Source organism: Saccopteryx bilineata, chromosome 3 (assembly GCF_036850765.1).
Source record: "Saccopteryx bilineata isolate mSacBil1 chromosome 3, mSacBil1_pri_phased_curated, whole genome shotgun sequence".
NCBI classification, from domain to species: Eukaryota; Metazoa; Chordata; class Mammalia; order Chiroptera; family Emballonuridae; genus Saccopteryx; species Saccopteryx bilineata.
The window spans coordinates 39,417,976-39,430,686 of NC_089492.1; the positions used below are offsets into that span (position 1 = coordinate 39,417,976).

At 40.3% G+C, this 12,711-nt stretch overlaps 1 protein-coding gene and 1 pseudogene across 1 annotated transcript in view; one reads left to right on the forward strand and one right to left on the reverse strand.

The window, feature by feature from the left end:
• The window catches only part of CPQ (carboxypeptidase Q), a 597,449-nt gene that overhangs the window by 536,516 nt on the left and 48,222 nt on the right, over positions 1-12,711 (reverse strand). The gene's annotated exons all lie outside the window — the stretch shown is intronic.
• On the forward strand, positions 8,386-9,129 carry LOC136328502 (proteasome subunit beta type-6 pseudogene; annotated as a pseudogene).

Consider the following 12,711-nt stretch of genomic DNA (forward strand, 5'->3'; position numbering starts at 1 on the left):
TACCGACTGTCCGAATCCAATGCGAACCTGCAAGGGCCAGGCTGCTCTGATGGTGGCCCTGGCCGTGGCTTCTGGCTTTACAACTCAGAAGGAACTGAGCAGGCAACTCACTCGAGAGAATACATGCCCTGATTAGTTGCAGAGTGTTGGACAGTGAAACAAGAAAGGCCTACGTAGCATAAAAGAAGCAACAGGAGAGAGCCTAGGCAGGCCTGCTTTAGTTCTCCAGAAATATTACAGGAAAGAAATGAGCCAAGACAGGGTGCTATCGGCTCACTGGAAAGTCAGAGAAAAGGGGACCTTAAAGAAAAGTTCAAGTGGTTAGCATGGGGAAAGCTGCTGCTGTCCACTGCTCCCCTGGTTGCAAGTCTTGTGGGGTCCCTTAGAGCTTAGGGGAAAAAAAAGAGGCAAGAAAAAACGTGCCTGCAAAAAAGAACAGGAGGAGGAAGTCATGTGTGTAATCCTGGGAGGGAGAGGCACTGGGTCCTCTGTCCTAAGGGCTTTTAAGGGTGGAGATTTTAGTGGAAGTCCCAGAGGAGAATTTGAATAGAATATTCATCAGCTTTCCAGATGTATATCCTTTTAAGGTCATAGTCTCTAGTGATTGGTAGGTGCCAGGATCATTAGTCAAGGCAGCTGGTCCTGAGGCCAACCATGCCCTTGCCAGTCTGGTTCTGCTGATTTTCTGGTCCTGGAGCTGAAACACAACTGAAGCCTAGATGTATCTGATGTGGCTCAGAACCTCATTGTTTTGGGAACTTAATGCTTAAGGGCTACTCCCTTGTTTACTTCCCTGCTAAGAGGTCTAACCTGCATGACTAGCAATATAATAGTAGAGAAAAGGTTACCCTGGGGTAAGATCCTTGTTTTCTCAGTTTTGCCTGTTGCTAAGCATCTGGAGCTTTCCACACCAGTGACTTCTCTGCCTGGCCTATAGTCCTTGCTCTGTGCATGTGTCTAACTGCCCACTATATTAAGAGAATCACTACATAAAAGGCTTAATTCACCAGAGATATATAACATGTTTTACATATAGATGTGCATTTAATAACATCTATTCAAAAGTACATTGAGCTAACAATGTTTGACGACAGAAAAAAATGAACAAATTCAAATAAAAATGGAAGATGTATGTTGGGCAGATAAAATATATTGTGCTCACTTTATTAAAGATGGCGCTGCCCACGTGGAGGCCGTCACCCAGGTGATATTAATGTGTGTTGGGGGCGGGCTGTGGGCAGGCAGAATCCTTGTAGCCTGGGGCTTGGTTTTGGGATTAAGCCTTTCCCACCCTTTTTGATGTGGGGTGGCACAATCCCATCATGTCTCTGATAAGTGACTTTGTATTAGAGACTTCCCTATTTTGTATATTGGATTAAAGGCTTGGATTTCTACACTATAAAATGGGGGCAGAACGGAGCTTGCTCTCTTGGTTCCTGAGATTATCATTAGAGGAGAGAGCAGAGTAAGGCCATGTGGGGTAGACCAGGAGAAGCAGCCAAGATGGCGGAGTGTTGAGTGAGAAGCCAGTTTGTGCAGAGTTTGTGCAGGGAGAAGGAAGGAGATGGGGAACAGAGGTGAATAAGTCTGGTGAGCTAGAAACCTTTGATTCTAGGAAACTCGGATAAGTCAGTAGCTTTGTGAGCACTGAATGTGAGTGGGTTTTGGAGCCCAGTGTGTGTTTTACTTGCCTGCCAGGTGCAAGCTAGGATTAAAATGATGGCCCACAGTTTTTGGCTCCATTGTTTCCTTACTGACTGTCCAAATCCAATGCGAACCTGCATGGGCCAGGCTGTTGTGATGGCAGCCCTGGCTGCTGGCTTTACAACGTTTAACATACCTCATTAGCTGACATACCAAGCAACAACAATCACTAATGATATAAAACTCTGAACAACATAACAACTTTGATCTGAAGTGTACCTATCAAATAATGAATCCAACAACTTGAGAATATACGTTCTTTTAAAGCACATATGGGTTATGAAAATTAATCACATAATAGGCCCATGAAATAGATCTCAACTTTCAGGTTTTCTTATCTCACAAATTACATTATCTGATAATAAAAAGTTAAACTAAAAGTCAGCTACAAAAAGAAGCACAAAAGGAAATTTGAAATTTAAACACTTCAAAATTACTTAAATTTTTAAAAGATTTTTATTTATTTATTTATTTATTTTAGAGAGGAGAGAAAAAGAGAGAGAGAGAGAGAGAGAGAGAGAGAGAGAGGAAGAGCACGAAGCATCAACTCCCATATATGCCTTGACCAGGGAAGCCAGGGTTTCAAACTGGTGACCTCAGAATTCCAGGTAGATGATCTATCCACTGCACCCCCACAGGTCAGGCCTACTCCTAGTTTTTAAGAGTGGAAATTAGAAAATACAAAGAACTGAAAAATAACAAAAATACCACTGATCAAAATTAGTAAAATTTTGCAGATAGAGGTTGACTTATAACTTTGGAATAAGGAAGAATTTACTTAAATGGGTTGTAAAAAGCAGGAACCATAGAAGAAAATATTAATTACTATATCAAAATTAATAACCTTTGTTCATAAAAGGACCACAGAATGACTGAAAGAAAGTAAAAAACTGCAAAAAAAATCACTAATATAAATGCTAACAAAGGATTAGAGCCTAGACTACATGTAACTCTTAGAGAACTAACGAGGAAAAGATGAACAATCCAATAGAAAAATGGCAAAAGTTATTATTACACAAGGAGAAACAGGAATAGTGAATAAAAAATTAGAAGATGTTTAACTTCATAAGTAATGAGGGAATTATAAATTTAAATCACAAGACAGCATTTACACCACAATTCTTACAATAACATAAAGGTCTGGTAACAAGTGTGGGAGAGCATATGAAATAAAAGAAGAATTATTACCCTATTTGACAACAGTGTGAATTGATATATCCTCTTTGGGAAACAATTTGGAATTAAATGGTAACCAGAACATGCACACACCTCTGACCTAGCAATTCTATAGCAACCTTAGCCGGTATGGGGGCCAAGTGAGGTCGGTGCTTAAGATTATGCTTATGGTACAAAGCTAAGTTGATGATGTTGTGATCATCTCAATGCCTACTGGAACTTTCCCAGGCTTCTTAGCAGTCTGTCAAAGAAACACTCTTTGGATACACTCTAATATCTGCAACTGAAACAGAAGCTGGAACACTGATTCATATCAACAAAAGGTTCTGCAACCTTGAAAAGCCTCCTAAAGCTACCAAACTGCTAGAAACAACAGGCTAAGCATGTGCATTTATAAATTCAGCTGGAATGTATTGAAGGCTTAATACTACATGGCAAGCCCTGGGCTAGTCCTAAACATAAAGGTCATGAACAAGGGAGATATGGTTCCCTTTTTCTCAGAAAGCTCACATTGGTTGTATAAAAACTACAAAAATAACCATACAGATAGAATTGTGACAAATGTTATATGGGAAAAATAGTGGTACTATGAGAATATATAGAATGGGGACTCAAGAGTCAGGAAGATGGAGAAGGTGTTCCTGAGGAAGACATACTTAACAAAGATGGCAAAAAATGAATTATCCAGGCAAAGCAAAAGGGTAACTAGCACTACAGGTCATAGTACAAGAGTGTATGTAAATCCTCATACAGGAAAAAATAGAGATGGAAGGTGTCCTAGATAAGTAATAGCCGGATCACACAGGGCTTGTGGACTACCTCAGTATAGGGGCACTCTCTTCGAAAAGCATGGGAAGATAGTAGAGTGTTTTTTTTATTTTATTTATTTATTTGTATTTTACAGAGACAGTGAGTCAGACAGAGGGATAGATAGGGACAGACAGATAGGAACAGAGAGAGATGAGAAGCATCAATCATTAGTTTTTCGTTGAGCGTTGCAACACCTTAGTTGTTCATTGATTGCTTTCTCATATGTACCTTGACTGTGGGCCTTCAGCAGACTGAGTAACCCCTTGCTGGAGCCAGCGACCTTGGGTTCAAGCTGGTGGGCTTTTGCTCAAACCAGATGAGCCGCGCTCAAGCTGGCGACCTCAAGGTCTCAAACCTGGGTCCTCTGCATCCCAGCCCGATGCTCTATCCACTGCGCCACCGCCTGGTCAGGCGATAGTAGAGTGTTTTAACTGGAAGTGAGGCATTGCAGTTTAGAACACAGGCTGCTGCATGGAGAACTGACTGAAGACCACTCACAGTGAATGCCAGGGAGCCAGTTAGATATTTCTGCAATAATCCACATGGTAGCAACCTCTCTAAAGAGATAGTAGTCGAACTGAGAAATATGGTCTAATCCTAGGTGTACATTGGAGGAAGAACCAATAGAACTTAATGAAAGACGGGATTGGAAAAGATGGAGAGTGGAAATAAAGGTGATAAAGTATCATAAATAACTCCCTCTCTGGCACGGACAACATAGCCATGTGTATTATAACTAGTTCCTCTCAGAGGTACACAATGTCTTACCTGTAAAACCATATATGTCAGGCATGTCAGTGACAAATTACTGAATTGAACAACACTAGAGGAGAAGGAAACTTAAAGAGAAAAATCAATACCTAGATTTAAACATTTTTTTACAGAAAAGATGGTCTAATTAAAACAAGGCATAATCTTACAATTCTACACTCTTCTTACTCAGAAATTTTCTAAGTCTATGAATATGGTAGTCACTAGCCACATGTAGCTATTGACCACTTGAAATCTGGTCTTTACTAAAAACAGAAATGTGCTGTCATTATAAAATACAGTCTAGCTTTCAAAGACTAAGTGCAGGGGAAAAAAAAGAATATAAGATTGCCGTGAACCAGCACAGCTAGTAATTCCAGGTCCTGAGTGGGAGCAGTTTGGAATTAAAAAAATACGCTTAAAGAATAAAAGGATAGGGTAGGAGGCTTCTGCAATTGCTGATGGCAAGAACAGAGAGTGCTCCACGACCTCTTCTTGCTTTATTTATAGGGCCAAGTGGGCCATTAGCAAATCAATGAGATCTCTGATTATATTTCCAAGGCAATCCAAGAATTTTACCAAGTGCAGAAAACCCCCACCATACATAACATCTTAACTGCACATAAAACAAAGGACAGAAGAACCTTGCCTCCAGTCTTTCCAGAGGATGGGGGGGGCAGCTAACATGGAGTTGTGGGGAAGGGCATGTAAATTGCCTTTACCATCTTCAACAATCAGTCAGAGGTTGTGGGGAAGAGTTTAGCCTTTTGCAACTTAATCAGGCAACTGAGGTGGGGAGATGGGCAGACTGTCAGTTTAGAGCCAGTTCCCTGCACCTCTGTCCCCCAAAAATCTAAACTGCAAAAACCTTGTTGGCTTTTCGGTCCCCAACATATCTCACTAATTATATTAATTACATATTGTGAAAATATTTTGACAATGTATTAAATAAAATATATTACCAAAAAATTTATTTTGTTTCTTTTTATTCTTTAATGTGGCTACTAGGAAATTTAAAATTAGGTATGGAGCTGACATTATATTTCTATTAAACAGGACTATCCTAAGAAATAACTGAACCATGTATTTATTATTACTCATGTCTTCATTAAGTAATAATGGGTTGAAGTTTTTCATTGTTAAAACTGGTGGAAGGAAAAGAAAGATGTGCCTCAAACTGAAAAATTAGAATGATAATAAATGAAGTCATTTGTTAACTGAATGTAAAGTGAGGAATAAAAATCCCTATAATCTACAAATTTCACTTCTCCACCAATACTAAGAAAGTCACAAGTCGAAAGGATTGAAATGTCATCAATGCCTTAGCATGAGGAGGAAGAAAAGGGACTTTTAAATGTCCTGGTAATGGTAGGTAAAAGGAAAATGGATTTTAGTGATACTAAAGTAAAACCTAAATAGGTCCTGTCCTTAAAATAGATTTGGAACAGAATCTACAGGAAATATTTTACGTACCGCTCTGCCCCAGCCATCAAATCTGTACCTGGACTCCTTAAAATTCCTGTTAACTTATACATTAGTTGGGATTTCCAGAATACTCCTTGTGAAATGTATATACATATCAGGAAAAACCACTAAATCCTACCATTGATTAGTCTCTCATACATACCTTAATCTGAGCTATTTTTTTTTTATCAAATTCTTTCCTCGGACAACTCACTAAGGCATTATAAAAAATAGAAAATTTCTCCAGAAGGGAAATCATAAAGGACATAGCTTTGCAGGTGGTGCTCTCAGTGGGGCCCTCAGGACAAGTAAACTCTGATGCAGAGCCACATGGGGGCCCTGCTCAGCACCTGGATGAGAGTGGAGGTGTCCAGATAGCAGGAGGATAACATGAGAAAAAGGCCATCACAGAAACAGTATCACAGTTTTGATAGAGATATTGCCTTAGTCTTAATTTCAAATTACAAAAACAGGTTTTATTGTCACAAGTGAGTATTTTTCACTTTTCTTGAGAGTTTTTGTGGTTGTTTTACCTCATTTGTCTATTAAGAATGGAATTTTAAAATATAGCAGCTATATTAAGGTGGAGTAGAAGCCAACCCCACATATTTTGAATAATAATATGTGAATAAAGTAATTCAAAAACATTTTTAAGGACTAAAGATAATTCACACTGCACCCAGCAAACAGCCAAACTAATTCAGACACCTGCCCTTGGGTGTTAGTCCTCCATTTATCCATACTCCAGAAAGAAATATCCTCTGGAGGGTTCTTCATTATTAATTCTGAGGAAACTAAAAAGCATTTTTCACTCTATAGAGGTCAGGAGTATGCAGAGAACACGATGTGGAAATTGATGCCGGCTTTGTGAAAGATAAACAGGAAATACTACCTATGGCCATGTTTAGACTTCAATCATTAGTTCAATGTCATTGAGACAGGGCCAAACCCTAATGAGTTTTCCCTTTAACAGATTTTAAACACTTTTGATTTGTGTATCCTACTCAACATTATTCAATTACTGGTCATCTAACTTTCTAATTCCCCAAGCCTCTGATTTCTCTTTGTCATCTCCCTGAACACCTCTAGCCATTTCACTACTTACTAATGTCTGGGTGAGAAGAAGAAGGAGGTAGTTAAAATCATATCAATTTCACATCTTAGTAACACTGTAAAATATTCCTAAGAGGAAAAGTAAGGTTTCTATATTATCTGAGAGTTTTGTTTATCAATATTTGAATACTAAATTGGGAAAAAATATGTTCATATTTTTTCATGCCTGCTGAAAATTCCATTGTTTTTATTGGTTTTAAAAAAATTTTAATAATTCTTTTTTAATTTTTATTTATTCATTTTAGAGAGGAGAGAGAGAGGAAGAGAGAGAGAGAGAGAGAGAGAGAGAAAGAGAGAGAGAGAGAGGAGAGAGACAGGGGGGAGGAGCTGGAAGCATCAACTCCCATATGTGCCTTGACCAGGCAAGCCCAGGGTTTCGAACCGGCAACCTCAGCATTCCAGGTCAATGCTTTATCCACTGCGCCATCACAGATTAGGCTGTTTTTTAATTTTTTAATTGATTGATTTTAGTAGAGAGGAAGGGAAACTGAGAGAGATAGGAACATCATCTGTTCCTGTATGTGCCCTGACTGGGGATCAAACCAGCAACCTCTGAGCTTCCAGATAATGTTCTAACCAACTGAGCTATCCAGCCAGGGCTCCATTGTTGTTGTTGCTGTTTTTAATAAAATAATAAAATTCAAGAATTCCATGCCTGACCAGGTGGTGGCACAGTGGATAGAACATCGAACTGGGTGGGACACAGAGGACCCAGGTTCAAAACTCCAAGGTTGCTGGCTTGAGCAGTGGCTTGAGCACTGGCTCATCGGGCTTGAGTAGGGGCTCACCAGCTTGAGCGCGGGGTGGCTGCCTTGAGCATGGATCATAGACGTGACCCCGTGGTCACTGGCTTGAGCCTAAGGTCCCTGGCTTGAGCAAGAGGTCACTCACTTTACTGTAGTCCCCCAGTCAAGGCACATATGGAAAGCAATCAAAGAACAACTAAAGTTGTCACAATGAAGAACTGATGCTTCTCATCTCTCTCCCTTACTGTCTGTCCCTATCTGTCCCTCGCTCTGACTCTCTCTGTGTCTCTGTCCAAAAAAAAAAAAAGAATTCCTGCCTCAATCATGAAAGTGCACCTCTGGTTCTCAGAGAACTCCTTCCCACCTCAACTCCCCAACCAACCCACCACCACCATATGGATTCTCAATACCTCTTTAATATAGCTATTCTAATGAAAAGGGGACTTATGCATGATTTCTTGAGGCATTTTATGAAAGCTCCTGGCTTCTTCTTTGTAATGCTAATGAGATGGCAGAGGCCAGGCTGGTTCACACTGGATTCCCACAGATGGTAGAGGAACTGAGGAGCTAGAAAGCGTTGGGCCATACCCGTTTAATAAAGTCTTCAATCCAGAGGATTAAGATGGTGGCTACCTTAGTAGCTGCAAGAGGAGTGGGACCAGCCCCAGCCTGGGGGCCAGAGGTCCTTATCCCCAACTGGGAAAACCAGGAAGTCTCCACAGGGACCACTATCAAGGTGGTGCAATTTGACGGGGGTGTGGTTCTGGGGCTGATTCCAGAACAACCACTGGTTCCTACATTGCCAACGGAGAGACTGACATGCTGACTTCTATTCATGACCATATTTTCTGCTGCCACTCAGGCTCCACAGCTGATACCCAGGCAGTTGCTGATGCTGTTACCTATCAGCTTGGTTTCTACAGTATTGAGCTGAATGAGCCTCCACTGGTTCACACTGCAGCCAGCCTCTTTAAAGAGATGTGTTACTGATACTGGGAAGACCTCATGGCAGGAATCATTATTGCCATCTGGGACCCCCAAGGAGGGCAGGTATACTCAGTGCCCATGGGGGCATGATGGTAAGGCAGTCCTTTGCCATTGGAGGCTCTGGGACCTCCTAAATCTATGGCTATGTTGATGCTACCTACTGGGAAGGCATGACCAAGGAAGAATGTCTGCAATTCACTGCTAATGCTCATGCTTTGTCCGTGGAGAGAGATGGCTCCAGTGGAGGAGTGATCCGCCCGGCATCCATAGCAGAATCGGGGGTAGAGTGGCAGGTACTTTTGGGAGACCAGATCCCCAAATTCTCCATTGCCACTTTACTACCTCCTTGGATCCTGGGATTCTAGGATACAATAAGAGACATCCCATACTGACAAAATTCAATAAACAGTTTATCAAAGAGGAAAAAAAAGTCTTGCATCGGCAGATGAGCAAACAGACAGGAAACACCTGCTTCTCATGGCAGCAGGCAAAAGAACAGCAAAATGGCTCCTCACAGTGGTAGTCAGGCAATCCACAATCTGCCTGGAGTCAAAGTGCTCCTAGCCTTACATAGGCGCTGCCACATGCTCGGGCACTAATCAGACAAAGTACAAGTGAGCAAGCCTAATACAGCTGTTTTCCCAACATCCTTCATCACTCAGCAAGAAATAACTTCTCTTCCTTCCCCATCTCTTTCTATAATGCTATAAGTCAATCAAGAATTTTAGCCCCAGCATGGATAGAATCAGTGTTCATCCTATAATACAAGTACAATACGAGAATAACTAGAGGTTTGAATATTAAACCAAACCATTGGTCCTATCACAGACTTGAAAGCTTATGGTCGTCTCAAGAAAAGCCTACGCTGTTGAAGAAGCTAATCTCTATTGACAATACACTAACTTATATCCAACTTTAGTCTTCCCTACAACTTGTGAGATAGGTATGACCTCTAATTAAGAGATAAAAGAACTGGAGGACAGAGAGTTTAGGCATAGCTGTCCAAAGTCACAGTTATTAAGTTAAGTGATGGAGCCAAGGTTCAAATTCAGGTGTAAATGATTAAAATCCAGTAAAGTCTAGACTGCTTTTTTTTTTCTAGTAGTTCACTGTTCAAATCCTAGTTCAGTGAAGATGCTGCTATAGGGAGTAAATGAGAAAGTCTGAAAGAAATGGGCATTGAAAGTGGCAAGTGGTACCAAATGAGCAAGTTTACAGGACTATCTTAACTAAATAACCTCCACCTTTATCTTCTTTATGCATTGAGCTTCCGTGAGGTTTAATAGGAGAGAGGGAATAGAATGCATCTTAAAAAGTGGGGGGTAATGTATATACAGTTAATTGCCCTATGTCAGTGGGTCTCAAACTTAGGTGCACATTAGAATCAACTGGAAAATGAGTCTTTGAATCTCCTTAGAAGCAGTCCTTAAAAATCCTGTTGCCATGGTCACATCTGAGACAAATTACATCAGAATTCCTGACAGTGGGATTCAGGAATTAGTAGTTTTTAAAGCTTCCCAGCTGAAACCCACGTGCACTCAAGTTTCAGAACCTCTGTTAGAGATTAAGAATGCTAAGGGTTGAGTTAGTCTCCCAAAACACCTTTAAGATCAGAGAACATTTTATGGGCCCATTGACAACCAGTCTTTTGGGGAAAGGAGAAAAGAGATGAGCTGGCCCCTCTCACTGTTTGCCTCTCTGTACTAAACTTCCTTCTTTGGCTGTCTTCTTCTTTCCAAATCTAATCCCCTAATGCCTGTCATCAGTTTCTCCCAAAACACTCAGCACTCTGCAGATGTTTATTGCAAATTTGGGTCCTCTTTACCCCCAAGAGAGATGAGTAAACTTCCAGAGAGGAGAACAAACTCCAACTTTCAGGCCACTGAAAATTTTCCATGACCTTCTCGTAGCTTTCATTGCCTTTCATTTTTCTATCTCTTGGTTCTAACTTGTTTTTTTCAGGTTACATTATTCAAAGTATATATTAAATATAATTATTATACTCTCAAACTCTGTGCCATGGCCAGCAAAAAGGAAAATTTCCTTACGAAAGGACTATGGCCCTGTGTGTCCACAGTTGAGTCTGTGTCTGTGAGCTTTGACAGAGAGCAGAACATGGAAACATGGAACAGTTTACTGCCTTAGTGTTTATTATCATTACCAGAGGCCCTCTGTGGATAGGTCTCTCATTCACTGATAATCTTATTTAAATAAGAATCATAATAGTATGCAGGGGTGCAGACAACAGTCATATTTTAGAGAAATATGTAGGGGTGACATAAGATTAGCAAAAAAAATACCAAACACTGAAAATGAAACAAAGATGGCAAAGGTTAAAAATTATTAAGATTATGGGTATATGGATATTCATTATAATATTCTCATTATATTATATTCTCATTTATTTGAAATTTTTCATAATAAAAATAATTTTAAAAATTCTCATTCTTGAAAAATAGGTATAGCTAGAAAATATTGTCCTTCTTATAATGAAGATATCCACAGGAAAACACTCAGGAAATGTGAAACCAGCAGATATGCATCACAGCCATGGGTCAAGTGTCACACGCAACTCTCTGTTCTTTTTCTCACCCTGAATGAGAAGAGAGCATTGTCTTAGGGTACGTATTCATGGCTTCACACCTAGCAAGGAATCACACAAGAGCTCTTCAGCATAGTCACTAAGCTCCAACTTGGCCATGAAGTCCCCAAGCTCCATTAGCTCTAAGATTCCCTATCCCTTTCTAGATTTCTGGGAAACCACTGGTTTCTGTCATTTAAAATTAGTGTTCCCAGTATTATATATGTTAGGAGATTTCATGAGATACAAATAAAATGCTCACAACCACCCACAGATGACATCACTTACCACATCCAGCAGCACGTATGCTTCCAGTTCCTTTTCCCTTGGTGATGATGGATTTGCTTAATGTGGGTAAAAACAGCTGTGTTAGGCTTGCTCGCTGGTTTACCAGCTGCAAGCACAAACAAAATTCACTTTGTTTGATTAGTGCATGAGCACATGGCAGCACCATGTATGGATAGTCAATGTAAGCTTGCACTCAGGGCAGGTTGTGGATTACAGATGGCAGATTGCTCGCCTGCCACTGTGAGGGACCTGAGAAGGCTTTCCCCTGCCTGTTTGCTCATCCACCGTTGTGAGACTTTAACAAACAGTAATGGCCTAATGCTTTCTGGCTCTGCAGTTTCTGTAGCATCTTCCTGAATCCAATGTAAGACTGCCTGGTCTTGGCCACCAGCATTACTTACTCTAACTCAATCCTTCTTCTTGGGTCTAAGACCATACATTTGCCAGAGTGGCTGATTCAGGAGTCTCTCCTTGGGCTAAGTTAACAGACATGTATGTGAATCAAATACATGAACCCATGCTCATTAGAACCTTGCTCTAATGAACTCCACCAGCTCAATCTCAGAGACTGCATCCATAATCCCACACATGGCAGATCAGGTGGGCCGGCCCAGAAAGTATGTGTGTCTAATACTGACTCAAGATGAAAGAAAACTGTGATTTATGAAGTACTTTCTAAATTTCTCAACTTAGTATTGGCCACATCCACCATTAGAATGTACCAAATAGTCCCAAGGAAAGCAAAGATTTTTGCTTCAAGAAGGCTATACTTAGAAAGCACAAAGGCCTAAAATTCACAAATCAAAAGATAGTAAAAATTTCCAAGATGGTGAAAGGTTAAACACCTTCTTTTTCTAAACAATAACCAAAACCTGACTACTCTTTGTTCCATGGGTCTATTAGGATAAGGATGGACAGGTGGGAATCCAGCTCCTAATTAAATTGGGGCTACCTGATTAATATTAAAGCAAGATTAAACAGAGAAACCCTAAAAAGCAAACAGGTTAGAAAATCATCAAAAAATAAAATGCTGAATTCTTGTCATGCTTACTTTTCAACACTTAAAAAAATACTTACATAAAATTATCAAAA